The 15,300-nt window shown below is 42.8% G+C and overlaps 1 protein-coding gene across 1 annotated transcript in view; it reads left to right on the forward strand.

The window, feature by feature from the left end:
* CCDC15 (coiled-coil domain containing 15) overlaps positions 1 to 6,069 on the forward strand; it is a 102,536-nt gene extending 96,467 nt beyond the window's left edge. The window contains exon 17 of the mRNA XM_043579720.1: positions 5,916 to 6,069. The gene's annotated coding sequence lies outside the window, so the exon portion shown is untranslated. The remainder of the gene's footprint in view (positions 1 to 5,915) is intronic.
* Positions 6,070 to 15,300: the final 9,231 nt, after the last annotated feature.

Here is a 15,300-nt window from a genome sequence, read left to right on the forward strand (position 1 = left end):
CAGGGGAAGGGCAGAGAGAGGGGACACAGAATCGGAAGCAGGCTCCAGGCTCTGAGCTGTCAGCACAGAGCCCAACAAGGGGCTCAAACCCACGAGCTGTGAGATCATGACCTCACAGCGAAGTTGGACGCTCAACAGCGTCCTCACAGCGAAGTTGGACGCTCAACCGACCGAGCCATCCAGGCACCCCTAGTCTGATGTTTTTTGTTTTTTGTTTTTAATTTACATTTATTTATTTTTGATAGAGAGAGACAGAGCACAAGTGGGGGAGGGGCAGAGATAGAAGGAGACACAGAATCGGAAGCAGGCTCCAAGCTCCGAGCTGTCAGCACAGAGCCTGATGCAGGGCTCGAACTCACAAACCGCAAGATCATGACCCGAGCCGAAGTCGGACGCTTAACCAACCGAGCCACCCAGGCGCCCCTGATGGTTTTAAATGTTATCTACATACTCCCAAATTTATATTCTGGTCCAGACCTATCACTGAAATCAAACTGTTAGCAACTCCAACTGCTTACTTGACATTTCCACATCGTTGGCCTCCCTCAAATTTGCTCTTTCTACAATCTTTCCCATGTCAATTCCCATGTCCCATCTATTTATTGAGGCCGAGAAACTTGAAAAAATCATTGCCTTCTGTCTTCATCTCATTTTCATCCTTCATCACTTCCTCAGCAAATTGTGTCAACTCTACCTTCAAAGTGTATCTCCCGTTCATGTTCCTTATCCTGCCAGATGCCTGGTCCAAACCACCAGCATCTCTCTCATGGATTACTGTAAGAGTTTCCTAAGTAATCTCTCTGCCTGTACTTTGTATACTTTCTCAGTACAGCAACCAAACTTAACACATCCAAAAACCAACCTTCTGGTCTCCACCTTTTACACACACACATGCATACCCCCTAACGACAACAAAAAAATCTGTTCCTTCAGTCTTCTCCATCTCAGCAAATGACGGCTCCATCTTTTTAGCCAAGAAAAGAAGAAGAAGAAGAAGAAGAAGAAGAAGAAGAAGAAGAAGAAGAGAGTCAACCTTTACTTGTGTCTTTCTTATGCAACTTCTTGTTGGCTCTACCTTGAAAATGTATGCAGTATACAACTACTTCTCAGTATCTGCCCCACTGCATCCCTGATCTGAGTCATCATCATTCCTGAATTATTGTGACCGTCTCCTAGTTGGTTATCTTGTTTCTATATTTGCCCCTTCCAGACTGCTCTTAGTACCACAACCAGAGCAGTCCTTTCAGAAAAAGTAAGATTGTATCACTCCTCTGCTCACAGTTCCCTTTGGCTATTCAGGAAATTTGAGCCAGAGTCCTTATTATGTCATACAAGGCCGTAAAAAATCTGGTCCTAATCCCTTTTGAGTCTTTATCTCCAACTGCTCTTTGTTTTTGCACATTCTGCTCATCTTTGTATTCCTTAGGACAGTCTAGGGACACTTTTGCTTTAGGGCTTTTTAATTTGCTGTTTGCTCTGCATGGAGACACTTCTCCTTCAGGTAATATTTGGCTAACTTCCTTACCTCCTTTAAGTCTTTATTCAAATGTATCTTCTTAAAGGGCCTTCTGGACCCTTGACCGTCTTATTTTTTATTTTTTTTTAAATGTTTATTTATTTGTTCTTGAGAGAGAGAGAGACTCTCAAGCAGGCTCTGCACTGTCTGCGTGGAGCTGGACTCAGGGCTCAAACTCACGAACCGTGAGATCATGACCTGAGCTATAATCAAGAGTTGGATGCTTAGCCAACTGAGCCACTTAGGTACCCTTGACTATCTTATTTTAAAGTCACCTCCTGACCACCTCCACACCCAGGTATTCCTTATCCCCTTTCTCTGCTTTACCTTTCTTCATAATACTTCTTTCTGCATGACATACTATATATTTTACTTAATGTTTATTTTCTCTCTCTCCCTGCTGGATTGTATACTCCACAAAGACAGGGATTTTTGCTTATTCAATGGTTCATCCCCGGTTCTTAAGACTATGCCTGTCACATAATAGGCTCTCAGTAAATGTTTGTAAAATGAATGAACATTTTTGTCCTTTAAAAATTCCAAGTATTTCTACGTGATTAGTAGTTTTACCTAATGTTTTTGATCTTTACCCAAAAGGTCTTTGGACATCATTTTATTTTGTATTTTATTTTCTCATTGCTACTGTAATTTGGGACAAATAATTTAATTTCTCTGGACTATAGTATTCTCTTTTATAAAATAAGAGAGTTATACTAAGTGACCTTTAATCTCCCCTGTAGCGCTAACATTGTATGGACTTATTAATTATGTTTTATACTTTTGGCCTCACTCTCAAGGTTTCCATTTCATTTGCTCTTCATGCTGAGCTTGCACTAGTGTAGGTTTTACTCGTGGACAGTGAGGCGAGGGTAGGGCAGGTTCATTCTCCTCCACTCCGACTCCACCACCGACCTTGTCAGAGTAGATGCAGATTCGATAGGTCCCAGTGGACTAGGAGGGCAGGTGGAAGAAGAGCAAGAAAGTACGGGTATACGTGCAGCAAGAGGGGCACAATCCCGCTGTGCTGCTCCCAAGACAGGAACTTTATTGGTTGACAGCATCCATGCTAAGCGATGAAACACATAGATGATGGAGGCCACCTCAGGAATATGGTAGTAGCGGAGGATATTCATGTACTAGTTTTCCGGCAGTAAAAAACTGGTGCATGATACATTTTCCTAGGCGGTCTAACCAAAACAGCTTGCTCCAGTTGCTTTGGTTTTAGTAAACTCTGTTCTCCCTCTTGCACTGTTGTAGTATATTGCTTTAGTACATAACTTAATTGTCTAGGCCCTGCCCTTACCTAGTTAGCCCTTTTTTGATAGCAGGAATGAGATTGTCAGCAACTTTATTGACTACCCACTGGGTACAGAGGCTAGAAACTGCTGCTTTCATATCTTCTAACCACTTAAAGTGTGATAAAGGGGGTATCTGGTATTACTTTACCATGTTTACTTAGGTTATGATTTTGGAGGCAAAATATTTCTTTTCATTTCCCGCTAGGTGTAGTGAACATAATTTGTTTTGTGTCCCATCTTGGTGGGGCATTTCTCCATGCTTCTCTGAAAAAAAGATTTGGGAGATTGGAAATATTATTGAGGAAGATAAAGGAAATGCTCTCCTGGCATGCTAGGCCCATTCTGACAGGCAAACAACTTTGAATATGTTGACTTAGATTTTTATTTATTTATTTATGTATTTATGTATTTATTTATTATGGGTTTTTTAAATTATGTTTATTTATTTTTGAGAGAGAGACAGAATGCAAGTGGGGGGAGGGACAGAGAGAGTGAGAGACACAGGATCCAAAGCAGGCTCCAGGCTCTGAGCACAGAGCCAGACGCAGGCTTGAACTCACAGACCATGAGATCATGACCTGAGCCAAAGTTGGACACTTAACCAATTGAGCCACCCAGGCGCCCCAAAGTTTTAAAGCTGTTTTAAGGTGGAAATGAATAGTCCATGTCTGGTCTTGCTCTCACTGACCACTATTAGAGGGGTATGCCAAGGAGAAGTCAAATGGATTCCTTTTGAGTAAGGCAGTTTGGTATTGTACCATATAAGTTGTCATCCCTTTTGGGCCCCACGATGAGATAGATCACCCTTGGTAGAAATTTTCACTCAATCCTTGGCTTAGGTTCTTTGCAACTGCCTATCCCCCCACCAGATATCTACAGCAGTCATTAGTGGATGAAACTGTTAGACATTTCCATCATCTGAACCCACTAATTCATCCTCACATCTCTAAGAGTAAGAGAAGCAGACATTGTGCCTCTTGCTATGATGCAATACAAAACATACAGTGCCTTCTGTGAAGTATTTGTGCCCTGCAAAAGTTGAAACTGAATATGATCAAGCCTGTAAGCTTTTCTCATCTGGGTTCTGGGAGGAAATTGAGTCCTACTGTCCTATGGAATCTACTGTATATAATAAAGTAACTTCTCTCCTATTCACTTAGAATGGCACCACGCACCATCCTGGGAAGAATTGAGAAAATAGCCGCTCAAATTGTTCTCTGTTTAGATGGTTTAGATGAAGACAATATGTAAAGAGAAGGGTGGTGAGGATTCTATTTACAGGAAATAGAGGGAAACAAATTATACTATGAGAAAGCAGAAATCCAAAGGATGAGTCATTCTAAAGTAAACTGACAATTTCTTCAACAAGTTAATGGCTTGAATTTAAAAAACGGGGAGATGGTTCTAGATTAAGACAGACTTCTAGAGATAACAACCACCAAATATAATGTATGGACTTTGTTTGGATCCTGATGTGAAAAAAAGCAATCTGTCTTTGAAGCAGGCAAGAGAATTTGAAGAGTCTTAAGTTTGGTAGATATGATGAAGTATTATATGAAAATATCTATACAGATATGGATACTGAAGTATATCGGGAAGAAATGAAATTATGCTTGAGATTTACTTTAATTCAACAAAATGAGACAACAGAGATAAAGTAAGTGTGGCAAAAGTTTGATGATAACGAATCTAGACCATGGGTATGTCAGGGTCTCATGTTATTCAGTCTGTTTTTGTGTATGTTTGAATTTTCTTAAAAACAATTCAGTTTAAAAACGTTGGTCCTGGGGCGCCTGGGTGGCGCAGTCGGTTAAGCGTCCAACTTCAGCCAGGTCACGATCTCGCGGTCCGTGAGTTCGAGCCCCATGTCAGGCTCTGGGCTGATGGCTCAGAGCCTGGAGCCTGTTTCCGATTCTGTGTCTCCCTCTCTCTCTGCCCCTCCCCCGTTCATGCTCTGTCTCTCTCTGTCCCAAAAATAAATAAACGTTGAAAAAAAAAAAAAAAAAAAAAAAAACGTTGGTCCTGAAATAACCTCGTTAGCATTATAAGTGTCCTCCTCGCTCTCTCTGCTCCCCCTCCCCATAAATAGTAGAAGGTTTAGGTATGAAAGTAGTATCCCTTAGTTGTGGGACTTCTGACCTAGTTGTTATTATCTGTTATTATTGAAACCTAGAGGCTGCAGCATTTTGTGGCCTTTCTATAAGAAGGGGTGATTAAATAGCAATAGGTTCATTCCAGCAGGTGGAAGTTCTCTAATACAGCTCACACCCTGAATCATCAGATAGGCACCCAGTCACCTGGTTTTAATAATCTGATGAATTTCCAGGCATATAAAAATTCAGAAGATCAGGGATGAAAGACCATGGAGAACATCAGGGTAGAAATGACAAAAAGAATGAATTGGCAATTGTAAAAGAACATAGGGACATCCAATTTGACCTTTTAATGCCGAAGAGAAAAAGTTTTCTAAATGTTATGACATTTATGTTTGATTTGCATTTAGTTATTTTATTTATTGTTCCTTCTTACACTGAGCTTTTTTACCACTAAAGCCAGATTTTTTTTTTAAGGCAGAGAATCAAGGAAAGAGGGTTTGCCTCATTGCCAGATGGATGGGTGTGTTATGTAAATTGAAAATTAGCATATCTTCTTTATTGCTTAACCAGAAATGAGATGATGCCTACGTACATTTTAATTCTTCCTGCTCAAAACTTGAGGTAACCCTCATCCAACAGGATCTTATCACCTTATCAAGATTGGGTTATGGTTCAGCTAGAGGAAGGATGTGCCTTAACCTGCTTTCCTAGGTGGGCACTGTGTTTTTTGTAAGGAGTTCAAAGCAATTGCCATATAGCTGACCAACCCATCTTTTTCTGTCACTCATCAGTACTTTATATCTACACATCAAACTTGACTGTCATACAGCTCTGTCCTTGAGGGTTCAGAGTCAGGGAGTCTTCAGGTATCTCATTTGCAAATATCTTTTCCCATTCTATAAGTTGCCTGTTAGTTCTGTTGGTTGTTTTCTTCACTGTGCAAAAGCTTTTTATTTTGAGGAGGTCCCAATAGTTCATTTTTGCTTTTGTTTCCCTTGTCTCCAGAGAGATAACAAGTGAGAAGTTGCTGCGATCAAGGTCAAAGAGGTTGCTGCCTGTTTTCTCCTGTAGGATTTTGGTGATCTCCTGTCAACATTTGGGTAGAATCTCCAAACATGCTGTCACATTTGACTTTTAAAATACCTGTTAATTACCTGAACTGTTTATTTATTTTTATTTTTTTTAATTTAATTTTTTATTTTTTAAATTTTACATCCAAATTAGTTAGCGTATAGTGCAACAATGATTTCAGGAGTAGATTCCTTAGTGCCCCTTATCCATTTAGCCCATCCCCCCTCCCACAATCCCTCCAGCAACCCTCTGTTTGTTCTCCATATTTATGAGTCTCTTCTGTTTTGTCCCCCTCCCTGTTTTTATATTATTTTTGTTTCCCTTCCCTTATGTGCATCTGTTTTGTCTCTTAAAGTCCTCATGTGATTGAAGTCATATGATACTTCTCTTTCTCTGACTGACTAATTTCACTTAGCATCATACCCTCCAGTTCCATCCATGTAGTTGCAAATGGCAAGATTTCATTCTTTTTGATTGCCGAGTAATACTCCATTGTATATATAAACCACATCTTCTTTATCAATTCATCCATCGATGGACATTTGGGCTCTTTCCATACTTTGGCTATTGTTGATAGTGCTGCTATAAACACGGGGGTGCATGTGTCCCTTCGAAACAGCACACCTGTATCCCGTGGATAAATGCCTAGTAGTGCAATTGCTGGGTCGTAGGTTACCTGAACTGTTTAGTTCGTCTGTTTTCAACCTGACTGGATTTTTTTAATTTGAGGTGTGTGTGTGTGTCTTCATTTGGTGCAATAAATAGACAGGGACTTGATAAGACTTGAAGGACTTGATAAGACAACACACAAAGACTTGAAAGAAACTGATGAATTTTCTGTTTTTTGTGTTTTATTTGTTTTTTGTATTCTCGAGAGGCCTGGGAATGTTCCCCTCTCTCTGACTGAAACTCTGTCATTATAAACTTGGAAGAACCTGTCCAAGTTCATTGGTAGGAAGGGGTAAACCAGGTTTAGAAACAGCGATCAGTAAATAGAAATTATTAGAGCCCATTTTGACATACGGTGAATATCTAGATGACATTGATTCTAAGAAGGGAAGACTTGGGACAGAGAATAAGAGCCTCTCAGAAGGTAGGTCTAGGATTAGGACTCTTTGTCCCAGGAATTTCAGTCTTGGACTTGATTCCTGCATCTTGCAGCCAGTCCTTCATGTATTTTATAAGGCATGCCACTATTACACTAGAAGCCAAGGATCTGAGGGCCGTACTCAAGGGTTTTGTGGAGAAATTCTAGGGTGAAAAGATTGCTGGGCCAAAGGAGATATAAGAGAGTTTTCCAGATCTTGGTTGCCATAGACATCTAGGGGTGGCAGGAATATCTTCAGATTTTATTGGGTGGCACCGGTTTGTTTATTCAGACCTTTTAAAAACTTGCTAGTAAAACTCTTCCCTTGAAGACCTTCCAATCCTTGCCTGTGAAAAGTATGGTTCTTTGAAGTCACATGCTTCTGATTTCGAAACCAAATTTCCAATTTTTATTTGTCCAACCTGTTCTCCCTGTTTCATTCCTCTTGCCTCACAGCATTAAAATGTGTTCCCACTCGTAGACCCAAGAGAACAGCAGTGTTAGGTGGGGAGGCAGTTCCACACTTACCCCAGGTGCTAAGAGGGAGTTTGATTTTACATATGGAGAAGTCCTCAGGGAGAGATGCTGTCTCATCTTTCCACCACCATCACTGTGTAAATCAGGCATGCCAGTTCTCCATAAGCTTAAATTTCCTTGTCTGAGGAGATTATCTCCTAGCCATCCAGTGAGTGGTGCAGAGGAAGGTGTCAGATAAGAACTAGGAACTGGGGTGGTACCTGGATGGCTCAGTCGGTTTAAGCGTCCAACTTTGGCTGAGGTCATGATCTCACGGTCGGTGAGTTCGAGCCCAGTGTTGGACTCTGTGTGGACAGCTTGGAGCCTGGAGCCTGCTTCCGATTCTGTGTCTCCCTCTCTCTCTCTGCCACTCCTCCATTCACACTCTCTCTCTGTCAAAAATAAGTAAACATTAAAAATATTAAAAAAAAAAAAAGAACTAAGAACTTGGAATCTAAGGAACAGTACCGAAATCTTGCTTGATGTTAACTTAAGTCATATGGACAGCTCATCCCGCTACTTATAGCATATTCTCAAAAGAGGAAATTTATATTTAAAAGGTAAATTTCGTATTTTTTTTTTTCCATCTCTTGTTTCTAGAATTAGCAAGCTGAGAACTACTGGAAGGAACTTAAAAGTTGATGAACAGCTGCCTCCCCCTCCGACCCCCCAACACTTGTCTGGCTACAAAACTTAAAAAATAGGGGCGCCTGGGTGGCGCAGTCGGTTAAGCGTCTGACTTCAGCCAGGTCACGATCGCGCGGTCCGTGAGTTCGAGCCCCGCGTTGGGCTCTGGGCTGATGGCTCGGAGCCTGGAGCCTGTTTCCGATTCTGTGTCTCCCTCTCTCTCTGCCCCTCCCCCGTTCATGCTCTGTCTCTCTCTGTCCCAAAAATAAATAAACGTTAAAAAAAAAAAATTAAAAAAAAAAACTTTTAAAAAATAATTACAGATAGTTGTAAAAGTAGTTCAGATAGGTTCTATGTAGGCTTCACCTGGTTTCCCCCAATGGTTATATTTTATGTAACTATAGTATAATATCAAAACCAGAAAGTTGACATTGGTACAATATGTATGTATAGTTTTATGTGTGCCATTTCCACCTGTGTAGATTTGTGTCAGTACCACCACAGTCAAGATACAAAATTATTCCATCACCACAAAGATCTCCTCTTACTACCCCTGTAGTCACACTCGCACACCCCTCCCGTTTACCACCGTCTCTAACCCCCGGCTACCACTAATCCATTTCCATCTCCATAATTTTGTCATTTCGAGAACATTAGATAAGTGGAATCATACAGCAAGTGGTCATTTGAGATTAATTTTTTTTCTCTCGGCTTAATGACACCGAGATCCATCCAAGTTGCTGTGTGTACCAATAGCTTGTTCCCTTTATTGTTGAATTGTGTCCCGTGGTATGGGGACCACAGTTTGTTTAACCCCTCATTCATTGAGGGGCATTTTGGTTGTTTCTAGTATTTTGCCATTACAGATAAGGCTGCTGTGGACATTTGTGTACAGGTTTGTGTGGACAGAAGATTTCACTTATCTGAGATAAATGCCCAGAGTATCACTAATGGACTGTATGGTAAGTGAATGTTTAGTTTTTTAAGAAAGGGATAGCATGCAGTTGGGTTCTGGTTTTAATCCTTTTTGTCAGGTGGGTGGTTGAAATCCAGCTTTCTTCTTGGCCTCCATTGATACCCTTAGGTGGGGGTTGGGGAAGGACACCTCATTACTGCTTGGTTAGTGGGAGTTCTGGCTCTCTACTGACATCACCGTGCCTGGGATCGGGAGGGTGCCTCCTTACTGATCCCCACATGTCCTCCACTAACACCATGGTGTTAGGGGCTAGGTGCTCATTACCACTGGAAGCTGGTGAAAGTTCTGGCCTCCCATTTTTAGTTTCCTTACACCACCCTGACTGTGGGGCTGGGGGGATACATCGTTACAGCCAGGCCCAAATGGATGTTGAGGCTCCCTGCTTTGCCTTTGCTGGTAGGAGTGGGAAGGGGCTGCCGTGTTTTCTGTGGTGTTTGGGAGTAGGGTGGCTATTGCTAGACTACCCCCATCTGGATCCTTTAACTAGATATAGCTGGCTTTTCTTTTTTTCTTCTTTTTTTCTTTTTCTTTGTGCTGTTGGCTCTTCCAGATGGCTGGCTTCTCCAACATCCAGTTCAGATAGATGAAGCAAAAAGCAAACACAGACAAATCACTGCTGTGTCTCTCCTCAGATCTTTTCCTAGCTCATCCAGAGTCATGTATATGTTGCTATATATATATAATGCCCAGGGTTTTCAGCATTTAGTGAGAGTAGGGAGAATTGAGTCTATTCCATCTTGATCCAGAACGAGAAATCTCACAAAGAGCTTTCAAGTGGCCATTTCTCCTCTAAGGACATAAATCCGATCATGTCTCAACCCTCCTTAAAAACCTCCTCATCATATCCTGTCCAAAGGCTAAAATCCCAAGCTCTTAACATGGACTTTTAAGGCTCTTCAGTATTTTACAACCAGGTATAACAGTCCTAACTTCTGCAGCTCCACACTTTGGACATGCCACCCTCCAGCTACATGGATTTCACATGCACCACTTAAATATATCTATCTTGCTTTTTGGTGCTTCCTTGTTGAGCACACACTAGTGCCTGTGCACTCTGCTGCTCCTGTCTCCTCTTCTCTACTTGGCAGTCACCTAGCTGTACTTCAATTCTGCTTCTTGTATTACCTGCTGTGAAGTCTTTCAAGACTTTCCCAGTTATCTGACCCTTTCTCAGTGCCACCATAGCAGAATGAACATAATCTTACAAGCTATTTCTTATTTGAACGGATTTATTCTACTGGAGCTCTTTGAGGTGGAATTGTGTCTCTATCCATCTCTGTCCCATCCAACTGTAAATCCTTTGAGGGTAGGGGCAGTACCTGTCCTATTTATCAATGTATCTCTAGCAGAGTGCTGTGCCTGGCACATAGTTGACACTTAACAAGTGTTTATTAAATGAAGAGATGAGTGACTTGTTACTTCCAGATACCAGAGCAGCCAAAAATTGTCCTCAGCTTGCATGACTAGGCTGCCTGAGGCCACCTCACTTTTGTCATTACCATATCTTTTTTTTTTTATTTCTGCACACATACCCCCCCAAAAAATGACTTTGGGAGACTAATGATTTAACTGCTTCCTCAATCTGCTCCTCCCTTTCCTGCTTTTAGGTCATGCTCATATATATTTGCTGCCATCACTGGTTGACCATTTGAGAGCAGGGCCACTTCCTTGTTCAGCTGATAGTAGTCTCCTTTAAAGACCATTCTTCTGGCCAGTATGAACCATCCATCAGTCCTGCTTTGAAGAGACTGAAGCCCTTACTTTTGACCATTTATATCAAGGCTAGAACTTTCTTGGCCAAACCCTTCCAGAACATTGTCTTTTCAATGAAACAAAATCTTTTGGGGTACATGGTCACTTTGCTTGTCTCTATCTTTTGACTCTGTTGGCTGGAAGAATTTATTTATTTATTTATTTATTTATTTATTTATTTATTTATTTTATTTTATTTTGAGAGAGCAGAGGAGGGGCAGAGAGAGAGACGGAGAGAGAGAATCCCAGGCAGTCTCCGTGCTGTCAGCATGGAGCCCAGTATGGGACTCGAACTCATGAGATCATGACCTGAGCCAAAACCAAGAGTCGGACACTTAACTGACTGAGCCCCCCAGGCCCCCCAGTGTTTATTTATTTTTGAGAGAGAGAGAGACAAAGCATGAGTCGGGGAGGGGCAGAGAGAGAGGAAGACACAGAATCTGAAGCAGGGTCCAGGCTCTGAGCTGTCGACACAGAACCTGACACGGGGCTCAAACTCATCAACCAGGAGATCATGACCTGAGCTGAAGTTGGACGCTTAACCGACTGAGCCACCCAGGCGCCCCAGCTAGAAGATATTTAATTGCAGTTCTTTTTAGTGAAATGTCAGCATCTGACATATTTGAAATAATAATAGCTTCTTTCATTTTTTTATGACACTTTACTCAACCCATACATCCATCCTTGTCAACCTCAAATTATTCAACATGTGTTATCATGATGCTTACAATAACTTCACTGAGTAAAGTCATATATACACAGATACCCATATACATACACATGCACACACAAACACATATACACACACAGGATATTAAGGATTTACAAGTCAAACCTATTTGCTATACTCATTGGTGGTTTTTAAGGACTCCAATCTTGACCCCGATGTTTTGTTCTCATTTGTAGTGACCATTGGTATCTGTCCATTGTAGCCAATATCTCATGCACATATAATAATCAGTGCTCCACTTAGCAAACCTACTTAATCTGGCCAGGCACTTTTTATATGCAGAATTTTTAAAGTTTATTTATTTTGAGAGAGAGAAACAGAGCACACAAGCAGGGGAGGGGCTGAGAGAGAGAGAGAGAAAGTATCTCAAGCAGGTTCCACACTGTCAGCACAGAGCCCAATGTGGGGCTCCAACTCACAAACTGTGAGATCATGACCTTAATGGAAATCAAAAGTCAGATGCTCAACTGTCTGAGCCACCCAGGTTCCCTTATATGCACAATTTTTAATTCTTACAGCCACCCTGCAGGGTAGATATTATGACCCACATTTCACAGCTGAACTGAGGTTCAGAGAAGTAGTAATATCTTAGGATTGACTCTGTCTCAAAGCCTGTGTTGTTTTCACTACAATACTCAGCATCTTAATAAAAAGGTCTAATATGAACTTGAATCTTTATTTTTTTTAATGTTTATTTCTGAGAGAGAGAGAGACAGAGACAGCGTGGGGGTGGTGGGCAGAGAGAGAGGGAGACAGAGAATCCCAAGCAGGCTCTGCAGCTAGCTGTCAGTGCAGAGCCCAATGTGGGGCTTGAACTCACCAACTGAGATCATGACCAAGCCAAAACCAAGAGTCTGACGCTTACCTGACTGAGTCACCCAGGCACCCTGAAATTGATTCTTTAAAAGGTTGGATAATCTCTATGTCTCCTAATATCCCAACTCCTACCCCATTAATCAAGGGTCTGGGTCTTGATTCTATCAAGAAATTTCACAATAATTGTCATAAAAAATGATGCCACTTTCTGTTTAGTAAGACAAAAGTGGGGAGGAGGGCAGTGAGAATAACGCTTGTATGTGTGTGGTTGGATTTTGGAGTTCTGTTGCCTAATGGCTTATTCTCATGGCACTTCTCATAGGCTTCCTCCAGCCTTTGGGTCTCTGGGTCCCTTAGAAAAAAACAGGGAGGATGCTGTTGCCATATCTAAAAGGGCCAGTACAGCTTACTGGCTACCCAGAAAGTCCTGTGGGTGATCAGTGACACTTGCTAGCAGTAAGAACTGGCATTTGATGGACAAAAAGGCCATCTCCTGTCCTATAAGCGCATGATACTAAACCACAGCAAGCATTTTTTTTTTATGTTTATTTATCCTTGAGAGACAGAGAGAGACAAAGCGCGAGCAGGGGAGGGGCAGAGAGAGAGGAAAACACAGAATCCAAAGCAGGCTCCAGGCTTTGAGCTGTCAGCACAGAGCCCGACGTGGGGTCCAAACCCACGAACTGCGAGATCACAACCCCAGCTGAAGCCGGACGCCCAACCGACCGAGCCACCCAGGTGCCCCTAAACCACAGTAAGCATTTTTGACAAATGATGGAGGACTATCCACAATAAGAACTAGATATCTTTTCCTTTAGTTTCAGATTCAGTAACTCATCCATTCCCTTCTTATTGCCATCAGATATTGCTGTCCGCACCCTGCAGGGTTTGAGGAGTGTGTAAGGGGTGCCAGAGAACAGGAAGGTGAATCAAGAGTGGAGAGCTTGTGTAGGTGAGTGAAAGGATTATCTGAGCCATAACATCCTCTTTGTCACTCCCCTAAGCTGCAGGAAACAAGGAGATTGTCCCGCTCACCCACAGGAGCAAGTAAGGGACATTGGTAAGAGTCTATTATTACCAAAGGCATTACCAAGCTGCCATCCTGGCCCCTGAACAGGAGTATGTGGCTGGAACTCACAGGGAAGGAACTGGAACAAGGCAAAGACTATCTCAGGACTGGCCCTGCTCCCAGCTACTTGTTGGCACTCCGGGCACATTAGCCATACCACGACGAGGGCATATTAGTAATGTCTCTCTGAGAGCTCCAGCCCCAGGCAAGCATGGTCCGCTAAGAGGCACAAACACCATGTCTCCTGAGAGGCATGTGAAACGAGCAGTGATGAGAGTTATTACTTGTCTTCTTACTGTCTGAAATCAAGAGATGTTCCACACCACTGAAGACTGGGTGGCACCTCTGGAGCCATGGAGATGGTCCCCCTCCATTCCTCAAGTGATGTCCATGTTCTCCTCCCGTATAGCATCGAGTAACTCAGCGGCTTCCTTGGCTCATTTGTATTTCAACTCTATCCTTCTCTTTAGTCCCTTAGGAACAAGTAGCTGTCTTCCTGGGGATATCAGCTCAGTATTCTAGTTTGTTTTCTACCCCTTAACCTGCTTTCATTCAGGCCTAATGTCTACTGGGTGTTGCTGACCCCAGAACTGGTCTGTCATACATTCTGAAACATGAGGTGTCTCCTGGGATTATCCCAGGTAAACCAGAATGGATCCCAGATGGATAATGCCCATCTCACTGACTTGTGAGAATGAAATGAATGGACATCTAGGCATAGTGAGTGGTATAATTGGGGGTTAAGTTAGCTGCTATTTGCTATGCTCTCCCGTTGGTGTTTCACCTCTCTGTACTGTACCTAATCTAGCATTGGCTCCTTCCGCCTCCTTTCCTCTTTTCTCTCCACCCCTTTACCTCCTGTCCTCTCCTTGTTGTCTTCATTTCTGCCACCAGACCTCAGCCTCTGACTGCCTGGCATCAACAGGGTTTCACAACTCTGCTTACCCTCTTTTTGCTTGATTCTAGGGCTGGGAACAGCCAGGCCCTTCATTCTGGGCCCTGACCTGTGTGGTGGAATTGTTGCTTTCTTTTGCTGACCTTGCGCGTAGGGTCTGGCCACCCCTAGGACTTGGGGGCAGTGAGGTGTTGGGGCTGAAGCCAATTTGCACAGACCCATTTCTATTTTATGCTCTATTAACAACTTTATTTTCCAAGGGAATGCTTCCTCTCCCCCCCGCCCCCCCCCCCCCCCGCCTCTACAATTCACCCGTGGGCTTGTATCCAAAGATCTCACAATATCTTCTTAAAAAAATTTTTTTAATGGTTTTTTAAATTTATTTTTGAGAGAGAGGGTGACAGTTGGGGAGCGTGAGGGGCAGAGAGAGAGGGACACACAGAATCCGAAGCAGGCTCAAGGCTCTGACCTGTCAGCACAGACCCACATGTGGAGCTCAAACCCACCAACCTCAAGATCATGGCCTGAGCCCAAGTCAGACCCTTAACCTACTGAGCCACCCAGGTGCCCCACAATGTCTTCTCTTTAGAGATGGAAACACCCTGGAAATCTTTAGGCTACCTGCAGAGCACTTTTAAGGCACAGAATTCTGTGCTCCTTCATTGCTGCCTGGCTGCTCGCCTCCAGAAGGGAGAGAAGGAATGCCTGCAAGATTATCCCTGCAAGAGTGCGTGGAAGGCCAGTCCTTCTGGGGAAGGGGAATGCTAGAATCCTGCCTGGCTCAATACACAGCCTGGAACCTGAGTGGGACAGGAAGCCCCTGCCAGGCCTGGGAGATATATTTGGGCCAA

The sequence above is a fragment of the Prionailurus bengalensis genome, chromosome D1, assembly GCF_016509475.1.
Source record: "Prionailurus bengalensis isolate Pbe53 chromosome D1, Fcat_Pben_1.1_paternal_pri, whole genome shotgun sequence".
Classification (NCBI taxonomy): Eukaryota; Metazoa; Chordata; class Mammalia; order Carnivora; family Felidae; genus Prionailurus; species Prionailurus bengalensis.